Below are 15,024 nucleotides of genomic sequence, written 5' to 3' on the forward strand. Positions count from 1 at the left end.
AAATTCTGCTTAGTATGAAAGTAGACTAACCTTTGGGCTGTGGAAAAGTATTGACCCAGCAATGTAGATGAGACTTGACCTCCATGTGTCTTGGCTTAAGTAAGGTTTTTGTATATAAAAATTCCTTCTTATTTTGCAAGGCCTCCTCCTTTTAACTCACTTTTCTGGAATTGTAGTGGCCACAGAGTAAAGCTCTACACATACCACAGGTGCAGCCTGAGATTCTTAAGCACTCCAAGCATTGCTGGCTCTCATTGATCTAAAAACATGGTCTTTTTGCTACTGAAGTACAGAGCGAGTGAGTCAAATAATTATCTTTCAGTTTAATAGAAAATATTCAGACTATGACTAAATATCCAGAGTTATTTGTTGTTACTGAATTGCTGATTAGAACTGAAAGATGATGTTTCTTTCATATCCACTGCTCTAATCCTGAAAACTTTCCACAGCGTTAAGTTGTGGCTGGTCTTTGTTCACTGTTGTAAATGCAGTGGAAGTTTCCTGTGCTAGTGAACTAATCCATTGTAACATGGATTCTTGCTTTTCTTCCCCAGGTAAAAATCCTTCATTCACATCTTGTCCAGAAAGTACAGAAAAAGCTTTTACTGAACTTGAAGTTGTCTGTGGGAAGTAATAAAAAGGTGGTTTTGAGACCAACCCAGAAAATATGTTTGTAAATAAGTTAATTATATCCCTCAATGTAAAGAGCAAACTACAGACATAAAAATAAGAGGGAAAACAAGAGCATGTGTAGTGGACTTCAGTATGTAATGTGTATAAATGCCAACTATAAAAAATGAGCATTTCCTGACTGAATTCACAATAGCACATTTACTTGTAATAACAACAGAAATCTGATTCAAATTGCATAGGATGTAAGTTTACAGGTTAATAAATCTGTTAAATAGAAAGCTTTATTCCCATTAACACCACAGAGTCAAGCTGCATGACAACACACTGGAATCTGTCTTATGCACATCCATAGATATGGACTGATGGTAGTCCCTTTTCAGAACTGACATTTGCTACTGAACAGGTAGAGTTCAGTTTGTTTGTTTTGTTTTGTTTTTTTTTAAAGCCCCACAGTGTGCTTTATTGCTGACATGTAAGGTCAAAGCAGTTATTTGATCAGGAATTGGCTCTGAGAGAGGACCATGAACCTTTTTGGTCACTGTTTCAAAGCCATCCTTGCAACTCCAGACATAAGCTGCTAACCATGACTTGTTTCCTTCCCATTCCCTACAATTAATCTGCAGTTTATCCTCATCACAGTCTCCTGCTGTGCTATGAGAACTGGCTGATTCATCATAAGGCTGTGCTGCCATTCAGTGATATCTTGACTGGTTTGAGGATTGGGCAGAGAGGAACCTCATGAGGTTCAACAAGGGCAAGTGCTGAGTCCTGCAGCTGGGGAGCAACAATCCCATGCACCAGTACAGGCTGGGAGCAGCTGGAGAGCAGCTCTGTGGAGACTTGGGAGTCCTGGTTGATAATAAACTAATCATGAGCCACCAACGTGCCCTCGTGGCCAAGAAGGCCAATGGGATGCATCAAGAAGAGTGTGGCCAGCAGGTCAAGAGGAGTTCTCCTTCCTCTTCTGTTCTGCCCTGGTGAGGCCTCATCTGGAGTCTTGTGTCCAGTTCTGGGCTCCTCAGCTCAAGAGAAACAGGGAACTTCTGGAGGGAGTGCAGTGGAGGGCCACCAAGGTGATCAGGGGACTGGAGCATCTTCCTCATGAGGAAAGGCTGCGGGAACTAGGGCTGTTTAGAGAAGAGGATACTGCAGGGGGACCTCATTAATATTTACAAATATCCAAATGGTGGCTGTCAAGTGGATGGGGTAAGTCTTTTTTTCTGTTATATCTAACGAGGTAATGAGCACAAGCTGGAACACAGAACATTCCACTTGAACACGAGGAAAAACTTCTTTGGTGTTCAGGTGAGGGAGCCCTGGCACAGGCTGCCCAGGGAGGAAGGGTGTGGAGTCTCTTCCTCTGGAGGTTTTCAGAACCCAGCTAAATGCATTCCTGTGTGACCTGGTTGAGGTGGACCTGCTTTAGCTGGGAGGTTGGACTGGATGACCTCTAGATGTCCCTTCCAACCTTCACCATTCTGTGATATGTTTTTTAATTTTTAGGAGTGTGAAAGGAGCAATGCATGAAATTGTTCAACTAATAACAATCACCTGAGAAGCCAAAGGTGGTCTCTGCTTCAAACAACTTCATGAGTGATAAGGACAAGTTAGAAGCACAGCTTTTACTTTATTGTTGTTATTTTCTGTTGATATCTTTATTTCTCTGTGCCCTGGGAAACAGAGAGGAATGACAGACTCCAGCACTTACCCCCAGGTGGCAATGGAGTTGTGTCTCATTGTTGAAGAAGCTTTTTCAAGACAGCTTATTTTTGTAGTACAGCATGTCGTACATTGAGTTAAACAGGAAAAAGTATTCTTTTATCTCTCAATGAGTTACAGCCAAGATCTGTAATTGCCTTGCTCTTAATGTTGCGTAACTGTTAGCAAGACTCAAGCCAAGCATTAATGAATTTCATCAGGACATTTTTTAATGAGCATCATTAATCGTTAGTCATGCGTGCTACTACCTACACTTCTCTGAAGTGGGGTTTTGCCAATCGTATTGCACTACAAAAACAGCAGCATATTTCCCCCAGATTTTATCAGTAAAATAACAACAAAAAAAGACCATGGAGAGAGCAAGACAAAACCCTTTCATTTATTTGACCTTTTAAATACTTTGGATGCTCTCTGAAAGTTGGTCTGAAGCTTTAGCTTGTGCTGCCCCACTTTCTTCTGGGTTGCGATTATACTGTGAGAACTTGTGAGAGTTTGTGGGACTGAAATGGATCTCACCTACCAAACTTGAGTTGCTCCAAGCTACACCAGCCTCTTAAGAGGGACACATTGGTCTTCCTCTGGCTCATGTTACAAAATTCAGTTAGGCTTTGAAGGTAAAACTTATTTTCAGGCTTGGAAAAATGATGGTTGATGATCCCCTAGCTAGCCTTTACTTCTTTGGATTGGGCAACTGGATGTGTCTAACAGCTAGAGGGGGAGTGTCTGGTTCTCAACTGCCCCAGTGCACTTGTCCAGGGTTCAGCAATTCTAGTAACCAGTCAGTGGTGATGTTTTATCTGCACCAAACTGTCTTGCAGCTTGTTCAGATTTCTTCTATTGAAAGTGACTGTCGTGGTTTGGCCCAGCTAGCACAGCAGCACCATGACAGTCTCTTGCTTGGTGCCTCCATTCACCCCCACCCTCATTAGGATGGCAGAGGCCCCAGCGAAATGGGAGTAAAAAGATAAGCAAGGTTGTTGTGGATTGAGACAAGGACAGGGAGGGCTCACTGCCAATTACGATTCTGGGCAAAACAGACTCCAGTACTCGACTTAGAGAGAAAAGTAGGAAAGTTTATTCTACAAGAAACAGAACGGAATAAAAACAAGAAGGGAGTAGGATTGCAGGAGTTCTTCATTATGCGAGATGGGAGCGACCAGACACCGATATGATGTGCATCGACTCCAAATTTATTGTCACATAATCATCACTTATGTACTTTTTCCAAATGCTGTATACGTGCTACAGTTCATGACAATTAGTTAATACTAAGGATCATGTGCTATGCATAAGGCCTCAAAGTTCCATTCTTGTAACAACTTAGACACCAACCTCACTGTGTTAAGACACCAACCTTATTGTGATTAAAACATCAACCTTATTGTGTTTAAAATATCACCCCATCTATTTGGCCTTCAGTTAGTTTTCTCTCACACTAGACTATGGTTATGCTTACCTTACATTTTGTTTAGCTTTATACTATTGTTAGTTACATATATTACAATTTGTTAGTCACGTACATGTGATCACACAATGCTTAATTGAATGTTCTATCCTGTCTTCTTATTTTGACCTTGTCACTGTTACAGTCTATCGTTTCAATTTCTTCCCTGCTCAAGCTTGCTTTCACATAGGCATTCTTTTATTTTCTTTTTCTGCTGCCGAAGGCGATTCAAAGATGAACTGCTAACTTTCCCTGTCTTTGTCTAACTCCATAACGTTCGTTATAGTCCAGGCCCCAACATAGGATGATGAGAAAATTACAGCCAGCACTTTAAGATCTCCCTCCCCCATCCCTCCTTTCTTCCCGGGCCCAGCTCACTGCTCCTGATATCTCTACCTCCTCCACCCTCAACAGCTCAGGGGGTAAGGAATGGGCAATGTGGTCAGTCTCTCACAGACGGGCTCTGCCGCTTCTGTCTTCTCAGATGAGGACAACTCCTGGCATTCTTCCCCTGCTCCAACACGGGGTCGCTTCCCAAGGACACAATCCTTAACGAACTTCTCTGGTGTGGGTTGTTCCCAGCAGCTGTGGCTTCTGCTGATACAGGTTCCCTCACATGGGACACAGTCCTTGGTGAATATCTCTGGTGTGGATTCCTTGTCATGGTTGCAGTTTCTGCAGTTATAGGGTCCCTCTCTCAGGACAAGGCCTCTTCTAGGCATAAGTTTAATGATCTGCTTTGTCGTGGGTTCCTTCCTACAGTTACAGCTGTGGATATTGGGTCCCTCCCATGGGACACGGCCTGCTCTGGCCATAGGGATAATGGGTCCCTCCTTCGGGACACGGTCTCCTCCGGCCGTGGTCACTGTCCCTGGCTCAGGGCTTTTAATGAAGTGAATCGCTGCCCCTGGTCTGGGGTCAGCTTTAGCAAAATGAGTCTCTGCCCCTGATATGGGGTCATTATCAAAATGAGTCTCTACTGCTGATGTGGGGTCTTTAAAGAAATGAAAATAAATCTCAGCTTCACCAGTCCTCTCCGTAGAATGCAGAAGAGTCTCTGCTCCAGCACACCTCCTCCTCTCTTTCATCACTGACCTTGAAGTCAGTGGTTGAAGTCAATGGTTGTTTCTCTCACTGTTCCTACTCCTTACAGTACCACCAGCCAGAAGAAGAAGAAGGGACAGAATTAAAAAGAAACAGGAAGAAGCAGCCTTCTCTTCTGGCTTCTTCTTAAAAAGTGATTGTGGAGGCATCTAATTGGCTCAGCCCCAGAAGTGGGTCTGGCTCAGAGCTGGGGAGAGTTGCAAGCGACTACTTACAGGACCCATCTTTACAGCCCCTTCCCCTTTACCAGAAAAGTCTATCAAACCATAACAGTGGAGCTGACTAACTTGCAGAAGTGGGTGAATTAAGTTGTCATGCAGGTGTCAGGTGTGTAGAGCTTTACAAGAAACAAAAGCATTTGTCTGTTGTGTGTACTAGAGATTCACAATTACTTATAGCTCTGGCCCAAATAATGCAGTCTCTAAGTACCAAGATTTCAGAAGCAGGTACAAACAAACCAACCTAATCAAATTTTGTCTAATAATACTGCTTATCAATGAAAAAGTATTTTTTGTTTCAGTATGTAATTGGAGATCTTGCAGCCTTCAAGGCAGCTTGCTACAGTGTCCCAAAACCAGGTTTACTTGCAAGTTATGAGTTTCAGGATTTGGAAGTGTTTAATTAATTAGATGTAGGGTTTATCTCAACTGCTTAGGATTCTGTAGGCCAAAAAAGATGAGTGTTAAAAGTGGAAATGTATGCAAGAGATAATTCTCTAGCGTGAGTGCACATTTAGTCCCAGAAACACTCTTTGAATAAAACTCATCTGCTGCTATTTATGGTGTGCTAACATGAATCTGAAGATCTGTACCCAACTTCTCCCTAGCCTACTGAAAATTTTGAGGAAGAGGTAACCTCATAAGTTACGTCAAATAAAACAAGAATATTTGGGAGAAAAGGCTTTCTCTCAACATTTAGCTGGTTTTGGCTTGAGGTGCAGGGGTAGCATTGCATAATTACTCCTATTTTTTTATTTTTTATGGCTAGGATTAGCAAAACCTGCTGCAGTTGGCTTTGTCTTGTGAATCAGAAAGACTGAGATTTTAGTAAGGTGATGTTTCATATTTATTCTTGTGTGTGGATGTGTATGTAGGCATTACCTCTTACTTTGTATAACCTGGTCCGGAGCAAGGGAAGTCAGAGAAAACTGGCAAGGGGAAATGGCTGAGAAATTCAGCTTATAGGAAATAATATATGGATTGCATCAGTGAATTGGTGAGATGGAGGCTACTGAGATCACTTCACAGAATCACATAATGGTAGGGGTTGGAAGGGACCGTTAGAGATCATCTAGTCCAACCCCCCTGCCAAAGCAGGTCCATCTAGATCAGGTCTCACAGGAATGAATGAATTCTATGAATGCGTCCAGGTGGGTCTCAAAGACCTCCAAGGAAAGAGACTCCACAACCTCCCTGGGCAGCTTATGTCAGGACTCCTTCACCCTCATAGTAAAATAGTTTTTCCTTATGTTTAGTTGGAACTTTTTGTGTTCCAGCTTCATCCCATTACCCCTTGTCCTGTCACTAGATGCAATAGAAAAAAAGGGATGCCCCATCCTCATGATATCCACCACTTGGATATATGTAAGTATTAATGAGATTCCCCCCCACAATCTCCTCTTCTCTAGACTAAACAGCCCCAGTTCCCACAGCCTTTCCTCATAAGGAAGATGCTTCAGTCCCCTGATCATCTTGGTGACCCTGCGCTGGACTCTCTCCAGAAGTTCCCTGTCCCTCTTTAGATGGGGAGCCCAGAGCTGGACACAGTACTCCAGATGAGGCCTCACCAGGTCAGAGTAGAAGGGGAGCAGAACATCTCTCGACCTACTGGCCACACTCTTCTCGATGCATCCCAGAATGACATTGGCTTTCTTGGCCACAAAGCTTTATGAGTCATGTCATTCAGTATTCTGATTTATGGTGGCTTCACTCAAGAAGTCCATGCTTGTGTTAGGATATTGCAGGTGGAAAATTACTTTGAGCAGCAAAAAGAAGTGATATTTTAAACTTTGCCATGGAGCAATGTTACTGTTGCTAAGTTATGTTTCATAATTCTGGGCCAAATAGGGTATTACTGCTGCTTCTAATCTTTGGGCTGTGAACAAATACACATATTAACTGCTGAGTTAATTACCAGGAATGTGTATCTCTGTGAGCAACAGATTTGGTTTAATACCTTGTTCTGCTACTAACTTGTTAACTAACTTGATTTGGGCCAAACTAATTATCTCTATTCTCTTTTCCTGATGTATTTTGTGTATTTAGATTGCCAAGGTCCTGGGTTTGTCCTAGATGCCGACAAACATTGGCAGGAGTCCCCTGTGTCAGAGATACAAATGGCTACTGCTGTCACAATTAAAACAAACAAATCCCTTTCTTTAAGCATAATTTTGTGTAACAAGTAATACAACCTATGTAAACTTAGCATAGCTTTCAATATTAGTAAACTTATAAACATAGATAATAAAATATATATTACCATGTGTACCACATTATGTCTGTACTATGCATTATAGTCTATGTATTGTATAATGTGTGTTATAATAGCATGTAATTAAAAAGCAAAACAAAGACTTTTAAACTGGAAAAGCATGAATAGATTTTGAGAGCTGAAAATACCGAAAGCTGATACATGATTTTCTATGATTGTATTGGTTATTAGGCCCAGTTGTGAACAACATTCTACTCAAAACATTGGTCCTAACCAGTATCTATCATGTGTACATTAAATGGAGCAAAAAACCCAGCTGGCTGGCAAATATAATTTCCTTGCCATGGGAAATGATCTGAAATTGCAAAACGTTATCTTACTGTCATATTGTTCTGCAAAGAAAGACATGGCATAAAATAATTCAACTCCTTCAAATAATTCCGTATTTTATTTAAATATATAATATTCAAGTCATGGATGGCAGATAATATCTCTGACTTGCACTTTCTAACCATCGACTATATTTTTAAACAGAGAAGTAGAAGAACAGACATTATCTGTTCTACAAATGATCTCAGACACCCAAAGCTTTTTTGTGAGTATTTGCGTATTTACACATACACATGGAAAGAGACAGTCTTCTGCCGAAGGATCTTACAATAGAACTACAGGTAGTAGAAGGTCGTACTCCCATTTTACAAGTAGAGAGGAACATAATAGAAATATAAATTACAAACCCATCGTCACACAATGAGTGTTGTAGCATGCATGGGAATTAAATGCAGATACCAAAATGATCAAGGTTTTGAAAGACATTTATTTTTTCTTCCTGAGAAAGCAGAGCTTGCTGAGACTGAAATGTTTCTGCAGTTATGTTTTGTTTGTTAGAAAGTTGGTCTCATCAGTTAGTATCGCAATTTTGAAAGCTGGAAATGCTTTTGTGAAACGATATCTGGGACAGTATTTAAATCCAAATATCCACCTTCAACAACTGTTGACAATGTTGATGATAAATTAGTGATTTTCAGCATAGTTTTCACTGACAATTTCCTGACTATCTTCAGATTATCTATGATGTGCAAATAATTAATGTGTAGATTCACATGGATTTTAAATGTAGTGGATATGAATGGAATATTTTTCTGTAATTCAGGTCATCTATTTTTTTTTCCCTCCTACTGCTAGTCAGAACCAAAATAACTTGTGCCTTCAGTACACCAGCCAATCTTGATTTAAAGAGAGCCTGAAATGGCAAGTTTGCTGCTTTGACAGGAACCGTGTTCCTCTGGTCAATTAGACTCACCAGTAAAAACAGTTGCTTCATTTTTCCTCTGAATTTGTCTGCCTTAAATTCCTTTTTACAGCTATCTGCTTAAAAAAAGCCACCTCAGTTTTTACCCTATTTTTCCTCCTCATCCTTCAGTCTCTTCTTTCTGACAGACAAAACTGCCTGAAGCACAGTAGCTTAGCTTACGCTTTCCTCATTGCAGTTTTCCGTGCTTACAGTCTGACGCTGCTGATATGAGAGTGGGATGCCACATTGCACCGTTGGTCCTCTCTTAGTATCTCACTTGTTTCTCCCCTGCTTTCATTTACTGCTAAGTTATTTATCGGTTAGAACCCATCGATCACTTCCTGCCATGGCAGAGTTGCTATCAGGAAGCAGAGCTGGCATCTTTGTTCGTGGGGCAAGGTCTAGATTTTCCTGATTTGAAATGTTTGACATTTGAGTCACTAGTCTCCCAGGGTGATCCCCATCACACTACAATGGCCCTGGTCACTCTGCCAAACTCCTTATTACCTCAAAATTTGTCAAAAGTGTTTTTATATTAATTTCAGGATCACAGATGGTAATATTAAACAGCACTGGGCCTTGAACTGATGCCTTTCACCATATATCTGATGCGCAGTAATAATTCACCGCTGACAACTATTTTTTGAGATCTGTGAGTTAGCCAGTTTTTAATTAGAGCTCAGTGAAACAATTCTTCTGTAAAAAAGAATTCTGTTTGTCAAAATCCAAATGTTTTGCAAGAATGTGTCAATTCTGAAAAATATTTTTAACAAGAAAAAGTCAAAACATTTCATTTTTACTTTCTTGATTTATTTTAATAATATCAAAACATTTTGTTTTGATATAAGAGAAAATTGTTTTGACTTGATCATGTTTTCATTTCATTTTCTTTCTGTATTAAAATATATTTAACATGCTTCATATTAAATAAACCAGCTAACACATCACATTTAACATGAGAAGCTCAAATGAGATGGATAAACATTATCCAAATGAATTATTGGAAATATGTTGGTTGTTCTAAATCAAGCTGGAGACAATTTTTAGTCCATTGCTGATTTCTGAAGACGTGAAATTTTGCTCTGATTGGGAGACCTTTTCATCCCCTCTCCGTAGCTCTGAGTTTTCTGCAAGGAAGTTTTGCATTCTGGATCTATTTATCATCCACTCTATAAATGAAGAGTAACAGAGTTTTAATTATAACAGTAGTATCATCGCTTCACCTACTAAAGCAAGCTCATTCTGCCACTTTCGGAATGGAAAAAAAGGACATTTTAGAGGGGTTTTCTTTGAGTTTTATATATGCAAGCTCTCTTCTAACATTTCTTGGTCTGGGAGGGTAATGGTTTAAGATGTTGGAGCTGGGACCTCACGCATTAGTACTACAAACCAAGTGTTGCAAAATTTGAGGCATTTCAATGGAATACAGCGATAAGACTGGGGAGTTCTCTTCCAAATGTCCTGGCAAATATGTGAACAACATGCAGCAAAGGCTAGAACTGGGCTGTTCACAATTTCCCCATAATTTCCTGGTGCAACCCAGGAATGTTTGCATCTGGGTGCCTGAGGAAGGAGCCTGAGCAGGAGAAGCCAGAATCTGAAACACCTAAAATGAGACCAAGGCTATGCTTTTGGGAAGCAGCCTATAGCTAGGTTAGACTCTAAGTCTAGGTGGTTGCTCCTGTGCTGCAGCAGGTTTCTGACCACTGGAATGTGAAACACTGCAGGGTGACAAGGGCAGACACTGCTACCCAGCTGAGCAGGGCAAGAAGATGGAGCCTCGCCTGTTCTAGTCTTTTTCCCAGATGGATAGCTGGGAAATAATAGTTTTTCCAAGAATGACTTTTTCAAGTTGCCTATGGCTGGATTGTGGAAGAGGAAAAAAGATAATAAATTGAATGTCTGGGAAATGGAGTTTGAAACAGAGTTATGAGTGGAAAGAATAACAGTGAAGAAATGAAAAATGGAGGCACGAAGAAAAAGAAAAAAACCCCAAACCTGACAGATAAAAATGTCAAATATAAAGGAAAAGATAAGAAATTGCTAGCTTTTTTCTTTGAAGTTAAATAATAACTTGAGACTTATTGTGAAGGCAAGGGAGTTCATCTACAGTGAACTTGGCCATCAGATGTGTTTATGTAAGGAACGGTGCAGCCATTGGGCTTCTGAGGATGTGCTTGTGTGGTGAGGGTCACGATAAAGTTGTGCATTATGTACCTTTTCAGTCCATCTGTCAGCTCTTCCATCATGTTATTTCCATTTTGGGCATAACAAAATGAAGCTGGTCTGGATGAAACTAGCAGGAATGTTCCAAAGAAAGATGAGGACCTTTAATTTTTATAGGCTTCAAAACTGGACGGTAATTTCGGAGTAGGACATGGGTAGCTACATGGGTAGAGTCAAAGATGTCCCTGGCAGAAGTACCTGTTACAATTCACCCCACGAAGCTCAGGTCAGGAAGAGGGACATTGTTTTCAGCAAAAGTCGCATGGAAAGGAGCGGAAATACTTGTTTATTGAAGTTGATGATACCCACGTGAACTACCAAGTCTTATGCTGTAAAATATTCAAATATCCCAAGTAAAGCCTCTGTTTGCATAATAAATAGCAATAGCTAGAACTATTGACTCTGCCCCTCTGTCCATTTACCCAGGTGTATAGCTGTGGCTGGTCCAATGTACACCCATCAGGGGCAGGATATAGAAACACTGAAGTACCATTGATGTCTCAAAATACCTCACATGTCTAAATATCTGTTTACGTGCCAAAGGAACAACTGAAATCTTCCAAATCAGTAAGGATGTTAAAAGCTATAGGCTTCCCCGGACCTGGATGTTAGATGGTGTTTATCATTTTACTGTTCATATAGGGGTAAAGTAAGGCACAGAAGGTAGGTGGTTTGCCAAAGCTCACTCCACAAAGGAGTACAAATTAAAAGACAAATTCTGGCACAACAGGGAGCCTGTGGCAAGACTCCAGATGACATTAGGCAGCCTGGCTCGCCTGACATCCCCTCACAGCCCTCCCTCCTCTTTGGATGTCTTCCCTCCCCTTAGAACTAGCAGAGCACAGTAATTTTTATAATGAAGGGCCAGGTCTTCATCTTGTGTTCACAGTCACCAAGCTGCAGGAAAATTACTGGAGCTCAAGCTCCAATACCTGTCATTTCAGGCCCAGTGCTCTGGGTTCCTTGCACCAACTGGAGGCCAGCACTGCTGGTTGGGAATCAGAGTGGTACAGACCAGCAGAAGCAAAAACTGGGGCCTGTTCTCCCCATCCCACGACTGGCTCCGCTTATAAGCCGGCACAGTATCCTTACCCAAACAACACATTGGATTTTTGTCAGCCAATTTCAAAACAGGCTGTCAGGCACAATCCTGCCTTTCCCTGCAGTTTCTGGCTTGCGCGTAGGTTCTTTATGTCTAACTCTCTTTCTTCTCATCTCTTCTCTTTCACTCCCCTCCTCCCATCTGTGCTGTAGTGTGGCTGAGTCTCTGCCTGTGCACCAGCGAGTAATCCCACTATTCAGCCCACACAGGCCAGTGGCCTCTGGATCCGAGTGCGGCCATGTGCAGCTGGTGCTGCCTGGCAGCTGCCCCACAGACTCCCTGGCGTGGCCTCTGCCCGCACAGCACTGGACGCCTCTTCTCCTCCTGCCACGCAACATTGCAAGGGACTGCTGAGAGAAAAGGTCCCACTAAGACTCTCACAGAATAGCATAAGGCCCCACTGCTGTGGAAAAGCACAGCGAGGAGAGGAGAAGCAGTCCAGTAACCTGCCTTTCTGGAGTAAACGCTGTTTGAAGTGAAGAAGTGGTGTTAGGTATTGAGCAAAGATTTGGCTTATGTCGCGGAGCTGAAGGCATCTGCTTGGCAGTAAATGTGTGAAGGAAGCAATTGCGTTCATTGAGCTGCGGTGGAAGAGAGCTCATTTTAAAACCAAAGAGTCATAAATAAGCTTGGAGTGAAACGTTTTTGATTCCATCAACGAACATACACGTGCCTGAACCTAGTGGGATGGGGGCAACTAGGAGAACTGTAAGAGCAGCCTGAGGTGGGCACAATAGAAAGAGTGAGAAATGGTAACAGAGCTAGTGGAAAAATGATCATAAAACTCCTCCCCCACCTTGCATGTAGAAAAACAAATGCTTGGTCAAAATGGAAAACTTGATGAATGGATACTCGTAGGGGAAATGTCTGGTTTCAATTCTGTATCACACACAAAGGCTTAAATCTGGTCCTGTTTTTGGTTTTCTCAATAAAATGTATTTTCTTAAGAAAGTGTTGTGCTTTTTAAAAAAAAAAAAATTTCTTTCCAAAATACAAGAAAACTTTAAAACTTTTTAATAATAGCCATTAAGTACCTAAGCTGGTGAAATATTTGACTAAGAAATGACATGTGCTATTTTGAACTTCAATGCTTCAGTTTGTCCATGTCCAGATCTTTATGGTTTGAGGTTTTGGACAAAAGAAAATCTGAGAAAAACTGTTGAAACAAGGTTGTCTTCCCTGTCAATATTTTTCATTTAAAAGCAAAAATAAAAGTAAAAATCTTTTACCACATCTATGGAACTGCAGTCCCTATGGAGCAGGAAGCAACATTACACCCAAAAATATACTTTCCTTACTGTACAGTGATGATATTACTGGCAATGACTAATCTTGCTAGAACTTGAAGTCCTTGCTCCATCTGCAAAACTGAGACGTCACCTCCTAAGAAGAAATAATCTTAACCCAGGCTACTTTTGAAATACAAACAATTTACAGTGTTCCTAAACTTTTTGCAGGCTTAGATACTTAGATTTAATGTGCCATTTTACTTCATTAAGTAACTACTTAATCTAACAAATCCCCTCTTTCCAAATCAGTAGATCTTCTGGCTCTTCTTCTGAGTCAGATTCTGAGCAATAGAAATTTGTTGCTTTTTCTATCATTAGCACTGCTGAGAAATAGCAGTAATGACTGACCTAGATGCTCTTCTGTGTCAGAAAGAGAATGTTACTAAACTTTTTTTCTGAACCTGATCTTGCCTGCAGAACCTTTAATGCTAGTAATACCTAAGGAAGATGCTTTGCTCATAGCACTTTGACAGTAAAGACCACAGATAGGACAAGGTGAGTGGTTAGATTTTTATTCAGGTTGAGATAAGTGCCTAATTTCTTGGTCCTTTGTAGTTAACATCTTTAGGGCTCGTGGCAGTATGCAGGAGCTTACTGAAAAACAGCGCAGTTTATAACACACAATACTATTTCTTTCTTTGGTTTCTTTATGGAGGAGAAATACACTTTTAGCACAAATTATAAGAAAAACAAAGGTGAAAACATTGTTCCCAAATGTTCATGTGAAGTATATATCTGGAAAAAGATATGGTATGGATGCATGGGATAAGTAGTATACAAAAGTAAATATAAAAGTATATAAATAAAAATATATATAAGTGTGTATATAAATATATTCTCTCTCTCTATACTTTTATATATACTATATATATAAGTATATAAATATATATAAGTATAAAAGTATATAAAAGTATAACTTTTATGTATGGATACTATAGTATCTATAGCATGGATGTTATGCAAATAGAAAAGGGACCTGTAAAGATTACTGAGTCTAACGCCATGCTCCTTGCAGGACTACCTAGAGCATTATCTAGACAGTCCTTGAACTCTAACAGGCTTGGGCCTGTGACTGCTTCCCTGCGGAGCCTGTTCCAGTGACCGACCACCCTCTCGGTGGAGAACCTTTTCCTAATGTCCAGTCTCAGTTTCCCCTGATGCAGTCTCATTCCATCTCCTCCTGTCTCACTGGTGATCACCGGATAGAGATCAGCACCTCCCCCTCCATTACGCCTGTCCTGAGGAAGATGTGGACTGGATGTGATGAGATCACTCCTCAGCCTTCTCTTCTCCTGACTGAACAACCCAAGTAACCTCAGACACTCCCCATATGGTTTTTCCTCCAGAGGTTTCATGGTCTTGGTCGCCCTCCTCTGGACATACTCTGATAGTTTGATGTCCTTATATTGAGGCACTCAAAACCACACACAGGACTCAAAGGTGGATCCGCACTAGTGCAGTGTAGAGTAGGACAATCACCTTTGTTGACTGACTCGCCATGTTGTGCTTGATGCACCCCAGGACAAGATTGGTCCTTTTGGCTGCCAGGACACACAGTTGACTTTTATGCAACTTATCATCAACCCAAACCCCTAGATCTCTTTCTGCAGGACTACTCTCCATCTTCTCATTCTCCAGTTTGTATGTATAAGATGACTGGTCTCTGTAAAATCCTCATAACTTATCTTTGGGTTTTTGTATTTTTTACCTTTCTGGGTTGGACTAGATGATCTCTAAAGGTCCCTTCCAACCCTACCATTCTATGATTCTATGATTCTGGTAG

This window comes from Colius striatus, chromosome 1, assembly GCF_028858725.1.
Source record: "Colius striatus isolate bColStr4 chromosome 1, bColStr4.1.hap1, whole genome shotgun sequence".
Classification (NCBI taxonomy): Eukaryota; Metazoa; Chordata; class Aves; order Coliiformes; family Coliidae; genus Colius; species Colius striatus.